Source organism: Herpailurus yagouaroundi, unplaced genomic scaffold (genome assembly GCF_014898765.1).
Source record: "Herpailurus yagouaroundi ecotype Mexico unplaced genomic scaffold, PumYag 190, whole genome shotgun sequence".
NCBI lineage: Eukaryota > Metazoa > Chordata > Mammalia > Carnivora > Felidae > Herpailurus > Herpailurus yagouaroundi.
Genome location: NW_024412421.1, coordinates 8913741 through 8933585, shown reverse-complemented (window position 1 = coordinate 8933585; position 19845 = coordinate 8913741). Strand labels below are relative to the sequence as shown.

The 19845-nt window shown below is 49.0% G+C and overlaps 1 long non-coding RNA gene across 1 annotated transcript in view; it reads right to left on the bottom strand.

The window, feature by feature from the left end:
- LOC121045317 (uncharacterized) overlaps positions 1 to 13988 on the bottom strand; it is a 23211-nt gene extending 9223 nt beyond the window's left edge. Inside the window, exon 1 of the long non-coding RNA XR_005797700.1 lies at positions 13509 to 13988. This is a non-coding gene — a long non-coding RNA (uncharacterized LOC121045317). The remainder of the gene's footprint in view (positions 1 to 13508) is intronic.
- Positions 13989 to 19845: the final 5857 nt, after the last annotated feature.

The window sequence follows — 19845 nt, the reverse complement described above, 5'->3', positions numbered from 1 at the left end:
GGGATTTTGCTGGGAGGAAGACGTGAGCCAGGGAGGGTCCTGAGCAGAGGAGTGGCAAGATCAGAAGTCTCTAAAGGGATTCCTTTGGCTCCTAAGCGTAGAATAGACTATTCGAAGCAAGACGGGGCGGGGCGGGGGGGGGGGGGGGTGTGGAGAAACAAGGTAGGTAGGCAGGGATACCAGTGAGAAGACAGGAAGTATGCACTTTAGAGCAGGGTGCCCATAGAAGGTGGACATCATGAAAAGGCGGTTTAAGTGTCTCCCCGTACTGACATTATCTCATATGCTCTCTGTGTTATGTGTGTCCACTTGGGGAATCACCGTATTACAAAATGTAGATTTACGTTTCCCACCACGGACCAGAAGTCTTACTGAGTTGGAAGAAGAGAGCCCCATGGATGGTTGGCCTTCAGGGTCTCAACTGTCCTCATAGTAACAGGCAGAGCGGAACTATTATTAAAATGGTACAGAGGAAGAAACGGAGTCTTTGGGCTCTAGTGGGGGAATCAGACCAAAAAAAAAAAAAAAAAAAAAAAAGGAACTAAATTAAAAACTGGCCAGCTTTCCTAAAAGCCACGAGAAAGGATAAAATGAGGCTGGGCTAGGAATTGGGAGAGAGAGAAAACCTGAGGTTTGTATTGGAAAGAAAGAGAAGGAGTCAGCCAAGAAAGGAATGGAGAGAAGAAGGGGGTCCTAGCAGGCGGTGGGAACAACGTGTACAAAGGCCCTGGGGCAGGAATGTGTGGCTATGCCAGGGAAACCAAAGGAATGGGGCTTGGATTTTTACTCTAAGGGACAACCTCTGTTCATCTCCAATTTCACATGCACATACATGTGCTGCATTAGCTCTAGTTCAGCTGTTTTGTTTTTGGGGGGTAGAACGTGGAGCCATTTCTTAATTGCTCTATATTTAGCTTTGTTTAAAAATCTATAATTTAAAACCCACCGAGGGCTGGGCTGGTAATTCAGCTTCCATGGTCCATTTCCTCTCTGGCCTTGGCTGCTGTGCCAGCCCACCAAGGTGACAGCATGCGCCAGTCACGATGGAAGTGTTTGTGAGCAGAACATCTGCTCCCCCAGAGCTGGCCTGGCTCTACTTGCCAAACCCCAGAGCTAATCCCAGGGCCCCTTGTTTCAGTTTCCTACAAAGGGGGGGGGGGGCAAACGGGGACAGCGGAACGGCTGGGGCTTAGTGGAGGGAGGTGGCGAACAGCATCACGGGCCCTGGGTCATTTCAAGTCTAGGCTGTGCTATTTAGCAATCACATCACTTCCTCTCTCAGGGCCTCAGTTTGCTCACCTGCCAAATGGACTGGATGGAATAAGAGGCTCTTATTTACTGGAAGCATTCTTATTTACTGTTAGTGGGAGTGTCATTTGGCATTCCTTCTCGTAGGGTCATTTGACAATAGCACAATTTTTTTTTTAATTTTTTAATGTTTATTTCTTTGGAGGGGAAGGGCAGAGAGAGGGGGAGATACAGAATCCGAAGCGGGCTCCAGGCTCCGAGCTGTCAGCACAGAGCCCGACGTGGGGCTCGAACTCAGGTGAGATCATGACCTGAGCCAAGGTCGGACACTCAACCTACTGAGCCACCCAGTTGCCCCGTACAATACCAGTTTTAAGGGCACATTCTGTGATGCAGGAGTCCTAGCCCTAAGGGGCTCTGTGGGAGGCCGGGTGGCTCAGTCGGTTAAGCATCTGACTCTTGGTTTTGGGCTCAGGTCCTGATCTCACAGTCCGTGGGATCGAGCCCCGCGTCGGGCTCTGCGCTGACAGTGTGGAGCCTGCTTGGGATTCTCTCTCTCCCTCTCTCTCTCTGCGCCTCCCCCGCTCGCCCTCTATTGCTCTCTCTCGAAATAAATAAATACACGTTTAAAAAAAAATAAGAGTCTTTCTTCCAGATGTGTTCACACTTGTACGGTTAAGGAGGCACGGAGACGTTCACATTAGCACTATTTGTGATAACATAGATGAGAAGCAACCTAAATGTCCACCGGTAGGCAACTGGTTATATAAATTATGGAGCATCCTACAAAGGAGTAGTGTGCAGCCTTTGAAAAGAAGAAGACAGATCTATATGCAGACGAGGTACGATGCCTAAAATATAGCTGCATAAAACGGCAAATGCCGTGTACGTTGCGTTTTTAAAAAAGGTGATGACGTCATATGCTTGCATCCGTGTGTGGCTTCTTTAGACACAAGAAATCTAGTAACAGTGGTTGTCCTGGGAACAAGGACAACAAGATGGGGTGGAAGGGAGGCTTCCTTTCCACGGTACGATTTGAAACGTTCGCCACAGGCACGATTAAATCAATACATTAAATTTTAGAATGTTTGAAATGCCCACAGAACCAGATAGGCGGCCTCACTGGCCGAAACGGGCTGAGTGTAACACAGCAGGCAGCCGTGGGGGACGATGGTGATCTGGAGCGCTCAGCTTCACCCAGAGGGACAGCTGTCACTCAGCCCTCGCAACACGGCCATGGCTCGTGTGGTCAGACCCGAATTCTCAAGAGACACCGAAATTCACATTTTAACGTGAACTCTTCTGATGCTTACGTGTTTGCACCTGATTTACGCGGTTACAAAACCAGACGGCGTTTGCCCCTGTTTGCATCCAGCGTGTGACCGCTGTACTCGGTGACCTCCAAACGTCCTTTCAATTTCACCCATCCTCCGCCTGGGACGCTTACAGCCACGGCACACGTATTTGCTTGCACGCAACGGGTCTTCTTTAGGTTGGTGCGGGGGATTCTTCGGAGGGTGGCCCGGCCAGTAGGACACAGTGACATCTCCACGCCAGCGGCCATAGTAAGTGGGAAAAGCACTGGGCTTTGGTAAGCACAGGAAGCCTGGCCTGTGGCAGTCAGCCTTGGTGTCCTCATCTCAGAAACGGGACCATCGCCATCCTGCCCTGCCAGGAAAACCTGAATGTAAGTGCACTCTGACCTTGGCAGGACATGGGCATCGCGTTGCTTCAAGGACACAAACCTGGACAGCCAGCCCCAGACCTCCTGGTAAACGTCCTCCCTACCCTGGGCTCACGGGGCCCTGGAGAGTTTGCTGCCCTACGGAGGAAGTTCAGAGAATCCGACGTCATGCACATCCAGACCCCAGAAGCACCCCCGCAAACTCACAAACCCCCAGCGGATAGTGAGACACCCACCCCTGTGTTCTAGCACCCATCCTCCGAACGTTCTAGAACAGAAAGACTACTTCATTAAGAACGGCGTGTGAGCCCAGCAAGAGGTGATTTTCTACCGCCTGTGGAATGACTTGACGCGGAAAACAAAAGCGTTCAAGTCAGAGCTGAAAGGACAACTTGCACAGCAGGGCAAAAATTTCTCAACCGATCCCTGCTTTTGCCACCCGTATCAACACGCTTTTGTTGTCTACATTCCTTATGTTTTTAAGTTTATCTATTTTGAGAGAGAGAGAGAGAGAGCGAGCACGAGAGGGGCAAATAGAATCCCAAACAGGCTCTGCACTCCCAGGGCGGCGCCCGATGTCGGGCTCGAACCCACAAACCCTGAGATCATGACCCGAGCTGAAATCAAGAGTCGGACGCCCGACCGACTGAGCCACCCAGGTGCCCCTATTGTCTACATTTAGACAACAGAGAAATTGAGAGCCTCCTTCAGTGTGGCTGAGGTTCCGAGCTCCACGAGAAAGACGTGAGAAGTGCACGGGCCATAAATAATGTATTAAAAAGCAATTATTTATTTCCTTCCCTCTGGTGGCTAGTAGCTGCCTGTTTCCCCTTGAATGAATCTGTTTCCTGGACCGCCGCCCTCAAAAAACCGTAATAACAAGACAGCCGGCCTTTCCGCACAAGACGACTGATTATGGAGGCCACTTGGCCAGGTTCGCAGAGGCTGCAAACCTCGAGGAAGGATAATGCCGGTCAGCTCGGAGCAGGGAGGTGATTATCCGTTCACACGAGACTCCCCCGAACAATCCGGGAAGAGCAGCCTCAAAGACATACTTGAAAGGTGATGCGAAGGCGGAAACGATCAGCCGCGTCTCCCCGGTTACGGGACGGGTGCAAGTGGGAAGAGAGAGAGGGAGCACTTTGTGTATAACACCGGCAGGCAAATCAACACCTGAGCCTGCGAGCCCCCCCCCCCCAACCCCCACCCCGCGCTGCCTGATTGAGATGTGTGGGGAAGTGACGCCACATTTCACATCTCTAATGAACGCGCAGCCCGGCAACTGAGAGCCTCTCATCCCACCCGCCCGTCTCTCCTCGCCTCCTGTCCAGCCAGCCTCCGGAGGATGAGATGTTTGTTTGGGAACAGAGAGAGACAGCTTCAGGATCTGGACCTAGAACTGCCTACCATCAGTACCCGGATCCTTTCCACTGAGAAAAACCGCTGGCATGCAAGGCCACGGCCCACATGTCTCTTCCTATATCTGCCAGCGACGCCACTCCAGCCAGACGGCCTTCCCACTTAACCATTTCTGGAGTGTTCCTTGAACCACTTTGCAAATGCCCTTGCCCTGGGATTCTCCGGCCTCGTTCCTCCTCTCTTATCTTGCTCGTGGTCTGCCACGGCTCTGGGAAGCCTGCCCTCTCCTCCTTATGGTGGGGTCTCCTGCCCGGTACTATGGTTCGCTTGCACGTCAGAACTGCCCCCTGTCCCCGCTGATACTTCACAGAGCAAATCCATACACACCAACATCCCATTTTTCCCACAGTTTTTGTTCGACGATTACGCTTGGCGCCGAAGAAACGGGTGGGTTCTCGCTCTACCCTTGGTGAGCTGAGGCTAGCTGAGCGAGGCAATGCTTCCTGGTCTCGCTTTCCTCGTCGTAATGAAGCGGACGACCTTGTCCTGCTCACAAAGTTCCTGGTGGGAAGCAGGGGCGGGGGGGGGGGGGGGGGGGGGGGGGGGGACAATGAACTGAAGAACTGCAAGCCATGCTTTAAACTTGCAAAAGAAGTTGCATCATTACAAGTATTTACATGTTTTGAGTTTCCCTCCATCACATCTTGCCCTTCAAACGCTCCCACGAACAGGGTGTGGGAGAAAAGGATGTTCCCAGTTTTTATAGATGGGGAAACAGGAGCCTGTAAAGGCGAGTGACTGACTTAGGGAAGAAACAAATAGAAAGAGAGCCCCCGAGAGGGTCTTTAACGTCCCAACCTCTTGCTTTTTCATTAGATTACAAGGCCTCATTAACAGCCCTTCTGTTCTCATTCTCAGAGAAATGGTCATTTTAATAACTCCCATCCAGAAAGCTTTTAGTGAGTAGCTACTTTGCACCAGGAGGAGACTCAAAGGCCTGGGCTGGCTCAGGGAACCTTAGTTAATGAGTTCCAGCCCAGGAAATGAAGCCTCTGACAGGCACCCCGGGTGGCTCAGTCGGTTAAGCATCCGACTTCGGCTCAGGTCGTGATCTTGCGGTTCGTGAGTTCGAGCCTCTGTTTGGAGCCTGCTTCCGATTCTGCGTCTCGGTCCCTTGTGCTCTGTCTCTCTCTCTCAAAAAAAAAAAAAAAAAAAATTGAAAAAAAGAGTACCTCTGAAGTCTTAATCCTCGTAAAGTGCACAGAACAAAGCCTAGCATCTGTAGACTATTGTCGATTTGCCCAACAAATATTTGGTAAGTGCCTTCAGTGTCCTAAGCATTGTTTTAGGCGCCAGGCATTCAGCACTGACCAAAACAAAGCCCTTGCTCTCAAGGGGCGTGTAGGCCCATAGAGAGGCAGGGAATAAACACACAGATGAACACTCTTAAGTCATTTGGTTAGCTTTTCTTAACTGCCATTTCATAGATTATGACATTTTTCATTTGATTTTATTGGCAGAGAATGTGAACACTTACTGGGTCATTGATTTTAAATTTCTACATGACTTGGCTTCTAAAGATCCCAATTTGACTGTCAATGTCTCATTGCCGATTGCTCACTGGGAAGCAAGTGCCCAGTGAGACGCCAATTCAACTGTAGCCTAGAACTAAAACCCATTTGGGTTTCAGACCCTAAACGGTATAAACGCAGGGTTTGCTTAAATTAGGGCTTGCAAACTCAAATGTTTGCTGAGGTCGGGTGAGTCCCATAAAAAGGGGCAGCTGATGGAAGGTCACTGTCACAACGGGGAAATGCGCAGGGGTTGGGGGGGGGCACCGAATTTTCCGGTCTTTTTCAAGACTACGGCAATTCAGAATTTAAAAAAAAAATTTTTTTTTAATGTTTATTCAGTTTTGAGACAGAGAGCGCAAGCAGGGGAGGAGCAGAGAGCGAGGGAGACCCAGAATCCGAAGCAGGCTCCGGGCTCTGAGCTGTCAGCACAGAGTCCGATGCGGGGCTCGAACTCACAAACTGTGACATCATGACGTGAGCCGAAGTTGGACGCTTAACCGACTGAGCCACCCAGGCGCCCCTTCGGAATTTTTTTTAAAAATAAAATGTCCTGATTTTTGTTGAGTGGAGACAGATTCACCTTGAAGATGAAACCATCGAACTGGACCAAGTGTGGGGAAAAACTAAAATCTTCTGCAGGCCAGCTTCAGCCTGAGCTTCCGCAAAGATCCTTTGTTTATAACGTTGTGTGTTATTTTCAACTTTGTCTGAAACTACCCTGCCTTTCAAAGACACCGCGGTTTTGTTCCTTTAGTCTGTCTCTTTTGCCACCATCGTCTGTGACAGCGGTCGCTATAAGCAGGTTTTGAGGGCCAGACCATGGCACGTTCTTGCGCATTGAATCCTTTCCACGGTAGCCCATTTTTTGGTGGAGTCCATCCGAGCATGGGGGAGAGAACCCGTTCCTACTCCCCCGACTTGAGTACTCACTTCCTCTTTGTACTTTCCTTCTTTCTGGTGATGTTTGTTTTCCTTGCATATGAATGTGTCCCGCAGCAGAAGGCTGGAATCCAAAAGGGAGCAAGTGTGGGGCATGAGTCTGTCTGGCACAATACAGAGGAAACCGGAACCCTCGGGCCTCCCTGCTTGCCGCAGACATCCAGGAGACTTTGGCTCTGTGTTTCCCCGAAGACAACAGGATCAGAGTAACGGGTCGCCCGGTCCCAGAGTACAGCAGGCCGCGCGGCTGAGCGGGGCTCAATTCTGCACCAATGGTGAGTGACTGGTGGAGAATTTGGGGCCAGCCGGACATGCAAGTGTGAGTGAGCCTTTATTCCTGGGTTCTCAGGGCCAACCAAGGCAGCTTTGAATCATAACAAGCTTTTCAGGGCTTTGGACTCCGGCCTTCACCAAATGGAATTCAGAGGGGATGAGTTTAAGGTTTCGGTGCCTGTGTTTCAAAGAAGCTGTTCAAGTAAATGCACAAATCTGGCACCTCCTGAGGTAGGGGTTCTGAAAGCTGAGGGTGTGGGGGCCTGAGGACACAGGTTTCTGCCCCCACCCTTGGCCCCCTCCACATTTAGGTTCGGAAGGTCTAGAATAGGGCCCAAGAAACTTGCCTTTCTGGCAAGTTCCGAGGTGTTGCCGATGCTGCTGATCCAGGGACCACACTTTGAGGAGCACTGTTCTAAGGAAGTGGCAAACGGTTTTCGAAAAAGTCAGGAATGCACGCTCTTAAAACACGTGTTGCTCTGAATGACGTTTCGAGGCTTCCAGTCTAGTGGAAATCAAATCAGGAAACGTGGATGTCAGCCCTGACCTTGCGTTACCAGCTCTGTGGCCTTGGGCAAGACCCTTGCCTTCTCTGAACCTCAGCTCCCCACGCCCCGCCCCCTGAACCGGAAGCTGAGATTAAGAACTCTGCAGCCCTACTTTTCGAACAGGGGTGTGGGGAGACACCTGTGCTCAAGACCCTCCGTGAGGGACATGAGGGACTGTTATTGAGACCTTGGGGCTTTGAATTGGGGGTTGTTTGTGTTTTTCACTGTGGGGAGGCCTCTGCCCAGAGACTTTTTTTTTTTAATGTTTATTTATTTGTGAGAGAGAGAGACAGAGTGTGAGTGGGGGAGGGGCAGAGAGAGGGAGACACGGAATCCGAAGCAGGCTCCGGGCTCTGAGCCATCAGCACAGAGCCCGCGACGCAGGGCTCGGGCTCACAAACCGCGAGATCATGACCTGAACCGAAGTCGGAAGCTCACTTGACTGAGCCACCCAGGCACCCCTGCCCAGAGACTTTAAAGGTGGAAGTCCCTCAGAATTTGAGATCAATAGGTTCATCTTCATGAAGAATTAATCCTTACTCAGAAACAAACAAAACAACATTGTGACTTTCTCAGTCTCCAAGAACCTCTCCCAGCCTGAGAAAGATGTTCGCTTCCGAAGTAGGCGAAGGTCTCAAAATAATGGCAACATGTAGGAGCAGACGGGGCTCCTCTTCGTGTGGAGGGTTGGTTTCAAATATTGCGTTAAAAACAAAGATTGTCGACTTGAAAAATAATTCCGCATCAAGGAAGAGCTTAATTAGGCCAAGACAATAAGCAGATGTTAGAATCATGGAGAACACCACGGGGTCTCTGCGAAATGGCTAGGATTTGGCTCACCGAGCACATCTTGGGCTGTCTTGTGTCTTCGCCGGCGCAGTGGACAGAAACTCTTCCGTAATGAGCTCTTGATTTCTGTCTTGATTATAAATAGACATTTCTTCTCCCTATTGGCCCAGCGCACATCCATGCTGGGCAAAACTAGACTTTTCTCTTCCATTTCCAGGATCCTTTGCGATATCAAGCCCGAAGGCTGGGCTGAGTCGGCAGCTGGGTGTCTGGCAGGCTGATGGGGGCTGCACAGGGTCACAGCAGAAATGAAGGTGGCAATGAGAGTTATGAGACAAGTTCAATGTCTCACTGCCCGCTCCTAAGCACCAAGTCCCAGGATCGTCTGAAGCCGGGTTGTGGCTTAACAGGCGGATTGATTTCAAGTGTGCTGTGTGCCCAGTAATGGGCCAGGTCTGAAACAAGTCTGTAGCCAGATTAATTATAAGTTGACTCTCACCCCTCAATTTTCAGCGGCGGAGTAGGCAATTTAATCACAGCAAAGGGGAAGAGAATGTGAAATGACCTCCTGCCACCAATGGTTGCACATCTATAGTGTCAGCTGTTCCTTTAAGCGAAGGTTAGTAGTGTGACGGTGTGTGTTTGGAGTGAGCCTGAGACTTTCCAAAGGGTTGGGATAGAAGACCGGGTGTGACGAACTAACTGCCTTGGAATCCTGAAATTGTGCCGCGTTCCAGTCAGAAGAACGTTTACAGACCACGGCGTCTAGCCTCCTTACTTTACAGATGGGGAAACTGAGGCCCAACGCTGGGGGAAGGACACGTCCAAGTTCACCTGGGTTTTAGTGGAAGAATCATAGACCTGAAAGTCAAAGCTGGAAGGGCTTCAGGGTCATCCAGGCAACCTCCCCATTCAGCGGGTACCCAGCAGGTGGCGGAATCCCTCTCTAAGGCTGGAATCCTTCCTGCAAGAGGGCACTCACTGTTTTCAGGAGTATATCGTTCCTTTCTCCGATAGCTAGAAGCATTGGAAAAATCACTGCTTTATTTGTCTTCCTGTGGTTTCCTAGTTCTAGCCTAGGGGACACCTGAAAAAATCTCAATCTTTCCTTTAGTTGCCATTCCTGTGGCTATTTGAGGCCATCTATCATATTTTCTATAAATCTCTTTCCTTGCAGAGGACAAGCGTCCCTTATGCCTCCTGAGATTCACTGTCCCTTTCTCTCAGCACCCAATCACTCTGCTCACGTTTATCTGCGTCCCTCTTGAAAGTACGAAGCTTCAAACTGAATACAACCTTCCTGTGGTCTAATTAACACGATTACTTTCTTTGTTCTAAAGTCTTCATGTCTATTAAATCATCCTAAGATCACACTGACTGCTCTCAGAAGAAATCATTTGGGATCCTTTGGTTGGAAGTGATGTTAATTCAATTCTAAGCAGCTTAAATAAAAGTGGGAATTTAATGGCTCACGCAACCACAGAATCAGAGTCGAACTTCAGGTATGGATGGATCCAGGGGCTCAGGCAACATTCGCCTGAGGTAGGTATCTCTGTAGCCATGGCTCAACTTTTCCGATTGTTGGCTCCTTTTCCAGGCAAGATAAATGCCAACCACGCTGTCCTAGTCCCTTGAGGCTGTTATAATCATATGCCACAGACTGAGTAGTTTTGTAAGTAACAGCAATTCATTTCTCACGGCTCTGGAGGTGGGAAAACCGACATCAGAGTGCCACCGTGGTCGGGCGAGTGCCGTTCCCGGACTGCGGACCTCTTGTCGTGGTTGAAGGGGCTAGGAACTCTCAGGGGCCTCTTTTATAGGAAACTGATCCTATCCACGAGGCCTCCACCGGAATGGTTTAAGCATCTCCCAAAGGCCCCACCTCTAATACCACCATCTGCAAAGATTAGGATTCTAAGGTATGAATTTTAGGAGAACACATTCAGACCACAGCACATGCCAAACTTAAACCTTCAAAGTTCCCAATACACGGGAACAAAAGAGAGGGGGCCTCTGAATTGGTTTGCTGGGGCTGTCATAGCAGGGACCACACTCTGAGTGGCTTAAATGACAGAAATCAATTATCTCATGGTGCTGGAGACTAGAGGTTTGAGACCACAGTGTTGCCAGGCAGGACTGGCTCTGTAGAAAAGTTTTTCCACTACCCTTCTAGGTTCTTTTGGCTGGTCTAGTAATGAAATGGACAGAAGACCGATGAACAGGAAAAGTACTAATTTCATTACCTGCTTACGGGAGCCCCATGAGAATAGGAGACCCCCAGGCTCAATGGAAGCTTATATTGCCATCCTCAGCTAAGGAGAAGGGGGGAGTGGTCGGGGTTCAAAGAGGAGGAAGACAGTCCGCGGGAAGAAAGGAAGGGCCAACGTTCCGTAAACAAAGGTCCGCCATGCCACGCACACGGAGAGGAATTTGGTCTCTGGGGCTGGACGGGCTTCCCCGCCTCTCCCCCTACTTAGCCCGTATTCTTTGTGGCTATTTCTGGTGATATTCCCTTCCTGGACCAGGCCCTTTATGTGAAATATTTTAGGCAGTTGAGGGGGAGGTAAAAGCTCTTGCCTGGTCTTTTGGGCCTCGATCGACTTCAGCCCCCAGTCATCTGCATGCCACAGTGGCTTCTCTGGGGGAGCCTCAATCCGACCCCTTTCAGCTCCTTAGGAGGGCCATGAGGAAGAATCTGTCCCATGCTCTCTTCTAGCGGCTGGTGTGATTTGCTGGCCGCCTCTGGGGGTTCTAGAAGCACTATCCCTCTGGTGTTCTCCCTATGTGCTCATGCGTCTGTGTCCCAATTTCCTCTTTTTATAAAGATGCCAGGCACTCCGGTAGGACCTCCTCTCAACCACTCGCATCTGCAACAGCCCTAGGCCCAGAGAAGGGCACATTCTGAGGAGCACGGGGAGCCAGGACTTCAACACACATATTTGGGGGTAGGGAGCGGGGGAGGGAGGGGGGACACGGTTCTGCCCACAGCAGCCTCGACTCAAGACAGTGTTGCCAAAGACGCTCAAGGCTGCATCTCCCGGATTTCTACTGAATCACACCCCCATCCCTGAAGCGATTAACCACCGTGGTGCCAGGACGGAGACACGTCTTCCCCCAGAACCAGTGGTGAAGCCCACACGACCCGAACCACCGGGAAAGGGGGAGGGGAGACACTCGAGGGAAATAAAGGCGCCCTTAGAAGCACGAATGGGCACCAGGCAAGCCACACCAGCAGACGTTCACCCCGCAGGGCTGATGGAGCAAGCCAGGACCCGTGGCCCGGGGGCTGGGCCACAGCTGAGGCTCCAGAAATAGGCAACTTCAAGGACGGGCTTGCCTTTATCCCCTTAAAAAGAAATCGCCTGTGCGTGTGTCACGAGTCAGAAAGGGAAGCCGAGCCGCCAGGCTGTTTTCGGTTCCTACAGAGCATCGTCGAGACTGCTGCGGCCCTTGGTAGCTGTGTGTTTTGCATCCGTTTTCTTTTCATATTGGAAGATTAAAACAATAGCTCCTGGTTATCATCCGGCGCATTATTGATTAAAATCCTTGCCCGAAGACTTTCCATCTCACTTTTCAGCATGGCGCGATTTACTTTTCTTTTTACTCCCTGTAACATATGATTAATGCTGATCTCCCGAGTCCCGGTGAGATGAAGCCGGGTGTCAGGCACGATTTGTCTGCTTGGAAGTATAGATTATTTTATGTTTCTCGAACTTTGTGGCCAAGGGAACACAGCTCTTGATTGTTAAATCCATCCACACTTTCCCCTGGGCTATGAAATGCCAGAAACATTAAATAGCCCACTTAATACATAACCTCATTCTGTACGCTTGACTATTTTGTTTTTAATTTTTCTTCCCTTTCCCGGCTGCTCACACGAAATGGGATCAAAGAAAAAAAATTATCCTCGCTGGATTTTGTTAAAATATTAATAGGTTAGGGTTGACTGGCTAAATTGAATATCTTTGCTGATCTCACTTGCATGTTTAACTTGTGCTTAGGAAAATATGTTTCCTAGGTGATAACCTTTTATGTACCAGCCTGACTTCATTGAAATGCATAGAGATAAAAATATGTCACGCTCAGCGGCTATGCTATTCTTGTGTGGCACTGTGATTATTCAGATGGTAATTGACCCCCACCTGTAGACAGCTCTTACTCTGTAGTCAATCATTTCATTTGATATTAAAATATGTCCAAGTCCAATTATATAATTTACATTACAAATCATGCTGAATGCCAGGGGTCTCTGAACCGCTGACAAATGCAAAGGAAGCAAAGGAATCGGGGGTTGGGGGGAGAGAACCCTGGTCAATAAATGAAGTGAATTCCACCGGGTGGAGGGTTCAACGTCCCTTATTTGTGTCCACAAGAGCTTTTGTGCATGTGTCATTGGAAGAGTAGCTATGGCTTTCTCGCTGCACCATAAATGGCAGCGTGTGAGACGCCTGTCTGAGGACCGTCTCCCCCCTTTCCTGGCAAAGAATCGCTTCTCCCATTAGGTGAAGAAGTGAGGGCTTGTCCAGGCCTGGAGGGAGAGCAGATCTATTCAAAGGAAGAAGGCGTCAGGTCTGGGAGGTTAAGGTGGCTCCTTGCGGCCGAACCCAACACAGGCACGGAGCGTAGACTTGTAAACTAGGCTTGCGTATTTCCAAACCCCAGATCTCGGCCATCACACTCGGCACTTGCATGGCTGTTATTGGGAGTCACAATATTATTTCTTACCTGGTATTTAATATGTGCCCGGCCCAGGGTTGAATATTTCAGATATGTTGTCTGGGTGGCCCTCACGACACAGCCACGTGAAGTAGTACGTCTGCTATTGGTACCCTTTTCCAACCAGGAGAAAGGGCACAGCGGTTCCAGGGCTCGCCCAGGGCCATTGGGTTAGAAGGCCGACCAGCAGGCGGCGGCAGGGCTGGGGTCAGTGACCACCCTGCTCTTCTGGATCAGGCATCAGATGCCTATGGTGACCGCGCAGGACTGGGAAGGTGCACAGGACAGGGTCTTAACTCAGTGGGGCTTATGGGAGAGCAGGAGGGTCTGGGTGGGAGTGGGGATCCTCTGTGAGGGGGATCCGGGTAGGGAACTCACCAACCACGGAGTTTCCGATGGACGTGGGCTATCCACTCCATGTGACACGTTGGAAGGGCCAACAAGGCCTTGCTGATGAGCCGGCCTTCAAAAGCTCTTCTAGGCCGGGTGGGAAGGCATGACGATTTCTCCTGTGGATACGCAATACTTCTGGCATCAGGGCCGCGCAAAGCCAGACTTCCTTGCTCCTTCTTCTGCCACGTTCCAAAGTTGCTGGGCTCAGCCGTCGCCGGGGCCACTGGCTTCCAGAAGCGAGTGCGGTACTGGTCCAGGCGCATGAAAGAAAAAGCTCTACTCCCCACAAAGTGATCTGGGGCACCTAGAGCTGGGTTGTGTTTCTGATGCGGACACCTGATCCTTGAAATGTGCTGGGAGCCCTGCCCTGCTGGCTACGAACCACGGGTTTGCTGCCAGTGCCTCTCCCACAGGGGTGAGCTTTGGAGCGACATCCCCTGGCAGTCCTGGGGAAGAGTACCTGGGGCAGATGCCCATCAGCAGACAGTCCAGCTCGTGATGTCCAGCTCCTCCTCCACTCTTAATCACTTAGAATAATTGTGAAAAGCACAGAGTCCGCAGACACACCCCTGGGTTCAAATTCCTGCTCTGCCGTCTGCTGGCTGTGAGATCCAGGATAAGTTAACCTCTGTTTGCCTCGGTTTCCTCATTTGTAAGCGAAGTGAACAGCAGTGCCTGCCTTATATAGTTGTAAGAATGGAGAGCTAGGGGGCGCCTGGGTGGCTCAGTCGGTTGAGCGTCCGACTTCGGCTCAGGTTATGATCTCACGGTCTGTGAGTTCGAGCCGCGACGGGCTCTGTGCTGACAGCTCAGAGCCTGGGGCCTGCTTCGGGTTCTGTCTCTCCTCCTCTCTCTGCCCCTCCCCTGCTCGTGCTCTGTCTCTGTCTCTCAGTAATAAAATAAACGTTAAAAAAAAAAAAAAAAGATTGTTTTTCTTACCCAGTTGTTATATGCCACCTATATTTATTTCTTATCATCTTTAAAAAAAAACCCATGGAAGTACTAAATATTGTTTTAAATTCTGTGCACGGACTCTCAGTGGACTGGGCAGTGCACCATGGGGAATCTCGCAAAGAGTCCAGTTCCAGCCCCTCGGCCTGCCATTCAGAATCCCCCACCAACTGTCTGTCCCCCACTCACCTTGCACATTGCCTCCCACTGACGACTCACCACATACCTGTACCTTGTGCTCTGTTGATTTAGGTGCTTAAAGAATACGAAGCTGTGTCCTTATTTTGTGAGAGGCAGGATAGCATAGCGGTTAAGTGCACAGGTCTAGAGAGGAAGGACACAGGTTTGCACCCCAGCTCTGCCACCTTGGCTGACTCATTTGGGAACTGGGGACAGGAATAGAGCCCACCTCTTCAGGGCGGGCGCAAGAATGGAACGAGTTAATTCTCGAAAGTACTTAGTTCAGGGCCGGGCCAAACGAGTCCTCCCTCCCGAAGCGTGAGCTCAGCTGGTCTTTGGTATTTCGGTCACATTTATATGTTAAATAAAAGCCCTTAAGCCTGCGTAAGGGCCCAAAGAATGAACCAGCGACTTCCCTGCCCAGGCTCTGGGAGAGAGCTTTTTGAGGGGGCTCCAAAGCCCTTTCTCCCCCGCTGGAGATGCACAGCAGAGAGCCAGAGACTCGGGAAGCTAGCTGATCTGGGAATGAGCCGGTCATTCCTCCTTTGAATCAGAAATCCCGGCAACAGAAATCACCTCTCTGTGAATGAGCCAGACGCTCTGGCCAGGGAAAATTTCCCAGGCACTTTCCGGAGACTCATTTTGAAAGTGAATTGAGACATTATCTTTAATTAAAGTGGCAATCTGCCCCCCATGAGTTTCCCATCCCTAGATGCCCAAGCGATGGCCTCTGTTTTGTCCCCTCCCTGCCTTCTCTACCTCCTTTTAATTTCAAGCCCATCAGCAGGCCAGTTTACTAAATTGGTTTTAATGGAAATTTAGCCAGCATGAATAATAATGAAATGTAAAATTATTCCTTAGCTAATGAACAGCCAGCGGCTTTGGGGTTAATCGTTTGCTTCTGGTGTCAGCTTATTTATATTGAAATAGAATTGTAATAGGATTCCAAACTAAAACTGTTTCACATTCTTGATCACCGCTTACCTTAGGGTTTATTCTTTATCATTAGCCATTGTTCCGTAATCGCTCCCACTTTGGACCTACTTGTGAATTAATTAATTACCTAGCTAAACTTGAGTGGTATTTTCTTTAAAAGACAGAAAACTTGTCTTATTTTACCTTAGCATTGTGTTTTTGTTCCAAAGGTCTCCATACGCACAGAAGTATCTTCTTCCCTGACCAGTTGGTCATCTTGATAAGTGCGGAATCATGACCTCTGGCTGTCTCCACTGATCCCCTCAGAGGACTCAGGGACAGACGGCAGAGGGATTGTCCATTTCTAGAAACTCATTTTCCTTTCTGAGGACTCAGGGTCCCCATTAGAAAAATATATGGGGTTAGATCACTAGAGCAATGTTTTTTACACCTGTGGAGGTTCTTCAGGAGTTGTTGCTGGCGGACATTGGTGGACCAGGGATCGATCGATCGGTTACTCACTTGGGAGAGAACTGGTTATCCGATCAGTTCTTTCTTTTACAGATAGGTTTTCTGACTGAGTTTTTGTTTGGAAAAACAAAAAAGTGGAAGGTGAGGCTTACCCTGTTTTTTTTTTTTTTTTTAAAGAAAGCTAACACTCTGGACCAGATTCATAGTTTCCAAATCTGGCTATGTTGAAATCACAAAGGTAATAATTTCTTGGATGTAACACCAAAAGGACAGGCAACGAAAGAAAAAAAAATAACAAGTTGGACTATCAAACTTAAAAGCTTCTTTGCATCAAAAGACACTATCACCAGAGTGAAAAGGCATCCCTCAGAATAGGACTGCAATCCTGTGTCCAATGAGGGATTACTATCCAGAAGGCATAAAGAATCCCACAACTCAACAACAAAAACCCAAACAACTGATTCAAAAATGCTCAAAGGACTTGAATAGCTATTTCTCCAAAGAAGATACTCAAATGGCCAAATAAGCAAGTGGAAAGACTTGCTAATCATGTCAATTAGGGAAAGACCCCTAATCATGGGGGGAAATGCAAATTAAAACCACCGTGAGTTATCACTTCACACCTACCTACCTACCTCAAAGGATGCCAGTGAGGTTTAATGATAAAATATGTGGAAAATATTTAGCAGAGTGGAACATTAAATAAATTATTGATACGTCAATTAGTTCCCCTGATGCGTATTGAGCACCTGCTGTGTGTCGACTAAGGTGCTCTGTGCTGGTGATCTGGGTTACGGGGACCATGTCCTACCAATGAGCTTGCAAGAGGGCTCAGAGAAAGGTTAAATGGTAATGAAAGACGAAACTGTTTAAAGGAAGGTTAGTTTCTGATGACAGGTATTTAGACTGGGCTGTCCTTATTTTTCTTGATTTAGAAAGACCGGGATCTTGAAGAAAAAAACCAACAAACACACAGAAACTACGCCATTTCTCAGCTCTTAAGACTGTGTCTAATTCCTAAAACCCCTGGAAGTGAATTCAGCCCTGGCCACCAGGATTAGGCCTCGCTTCTGTTACTCCCATCTGGAATTCGCTAGAAGGCCAAACCCAGGCCCTTTCCCTAGGCCCTTCCCGCAAGGCAGAATTAGGTTGGGCTATTCCAAGCTGAAGTCAGGCCCGGCCCTCAGCCAAGCTGCCCGCCATTGTGATCAGAGCCTGGAAGGGGCCCTTGAGGTCTGCCTCACCCATTTCATTCTAGAGCCGGTGGGGGGGGGGGGAGAGGGGGTTCTGTGGCCCTGAAAGGGACCCCAAGCATCACTCAGGGATTTATGGCACAGAAGGGGGTGCAATTATGCTATTCTAACTGTCTGCTCATCTGTCTTTGTATCATACCCTAGGGAGCACCTCTTCCCCCACGGGGGCCTCTGCCTCTCCCATACTCGGTGACCTCCCATCCAGTCCTTCTTGAAACTTACTTTTCCTTAATCCCGCTCCTTAGAAGGGTTATAAATGACTAAAGAAGACAATTTGGGTGATACAAACTAACTTTATGTAACACTTCATGAAGTGGGCAGTCTCCGTTTCCAAGGGTTGAGTGAACTGCAAAATGGAGGCAGACAGCGGGAAGCTTATATGGGATAAAGAGAAAAGAATGAGGAAGAGAAGAATAGAAAAATGAATAAGGAACAAAGAAGTGAGTATAGGCAGAGCTGGCTTGGCGTCTGGGACTTGGCTGACTGGATATACTGTTTCTCATCAAGTGGGACATTTACAGGGGTGTGACAGTTATCTAGGTGTCTGTTTGCTAACATGCCCTTGGGGGGCCCCCCCCCCCCCCCACCCCCCCACCCCACCCCCCGCCCCCGGGGCAGGGGTGTCTCCATCTTGGGCCTGGAGATGTTTTTAACATAACAGTTTGCTCATTCTGATTCACAGTGAAGGGTAAATTGTGCCCTTGATGGGGACACTGTAGAGGGGTTGGAAGGGCTTTCTGAGGCTGGGGTCTGTGGTTTCCTCCTGCGGGCCCCCACAGGCAGCCTCTGCCCTCTCCCACAATGCACTGCAGCATGGCCACCCCTGAGTCTGTTAACAGCTATGGAATTGAAGGGCCCAGAGACTCTTGAGTACATGTTTCCCAGATTTACCAGGCACTCAGGATTATCTAGCATGCTTTCACAAAGGCTAGGATTCTGAACCCCTGTGCTTTGGAAATTCTCATTCGGTAGATGCCATGTGGAAACTGGGAATCTGTATGTTTGACACCCCCTGGGGTGATTTTTAGACTTTGTCCAGCGACTTTCTTTTCTCCCATGTAACTTGCAGATAAGAAGATTGAGCCCCGAAGGTAAGAAGTAATATTTTTAAGTGTGTAAAAATTGTTCCAGAACCCCACCTACCTTTTAAAAAATGATTTCTTCTTCTGCCCAAAAGCCTTGAGGAAGGCCGTAAAAGGAAAACCGTTTCTTTGTCATTCACAACCTTGACAGTTGGACGGCTCTTTCTCTGGTCTCTCCTTCGGGACAAGCATTGTCATTTTCCTTTGGCGACAACCTTGTAGTCACCCCGCCCATGAATCCTCTATAACATCCCCCCCCCCCCCCCCCGCCCACCCACCCCATGTCAGTTCACAGGGAGGAGTAACAACGTGCCTGGGAAAAAAAAAAATCTCTCCTAAAATTATGAAATAAAAACATCAGCTCTAAATATATCATCCATGATGAGGCTTCTATTTCTGATCCATTGTGGCATGGCTGTGATATCCAAGAGCTACCGGTCTGCTAAGCTTTGCTGAAATTAGACTGCAGATATTAAAAGCAATTAATGTTCTTCTCTCTCGCCTTATTTATTTATTTCTAAGTTTCGCAATGCAATTACTTAAGAGGCCTTCGGAAGAAATCCCGAGAATCATTTTCAATCAGCAGAATGAAAATGTCGCCTTTTGTGATTTGGCAAATAAACGACGTGTAGAAATAACTCCCTTATATGCCGCTGTGTACTATTCATTAAGGGCTAATTGCTGTGGTCTCTAAATGAAATATGGCAAACTGCGCCACTTCTGTGCCAGTTTGTTTAAAATCTGCAAAGCTTTATTATTAACACTATTTAATTATGAGAATGTCAGCCATGGAGAATTCCAAACCCACACTTTCCCTTCATCATTAGTAACAGGGCAAAAATGAAACACTTTCAACAATGAAGGGTTCATATTTCAAGCTTATACAGTAGCTGCTAAAAGGCTATACTCAGAAAATCAATTTTATTAAAGTCCTTCGAGCACTAAAGGGACTTGCATGCAACTAGGCAATTTTAAAAACATGTCCAGGAGCTGCGACTTTTTGATTCATGTTTTTAGTGGGATTATTTTCGACTATTTTCAATATTGTCTCCTTACAGTGGGGTCAGGAGTGATTTGAGGAAGGGGCAAGCAAGGCAAAAGGAACATGTCCTCCCAATTTCTCCCTGCCTCTATTTCCATGAGACATGGGGATCTATGGGAACAGGCAATCCGGAAGAGCAATGGTGTGTTAAGACCAGGAATGGGGGAGGAAGGGCAGGGAGGGAAAAGGGACCGCCTGTCCCGACTTCATTTCGTTTTATAGTTTTCATTTTAAACTCAGGAAAATAATAACTAACTATGGATTTCCGCCCCAGCTCTACCAGCCTGGGCTTCGAAGCCTGCAGGAAGCCTTCCCAGCCACGCGAGTTCCAGAAACGCGTTCTGTTCCAATTCCTCCCTCGGCAATTTCATTTACTGCCTTCCTACAGTCGTCAACGTCACCTACTTTTATCTCTGAACTCTTCTGTT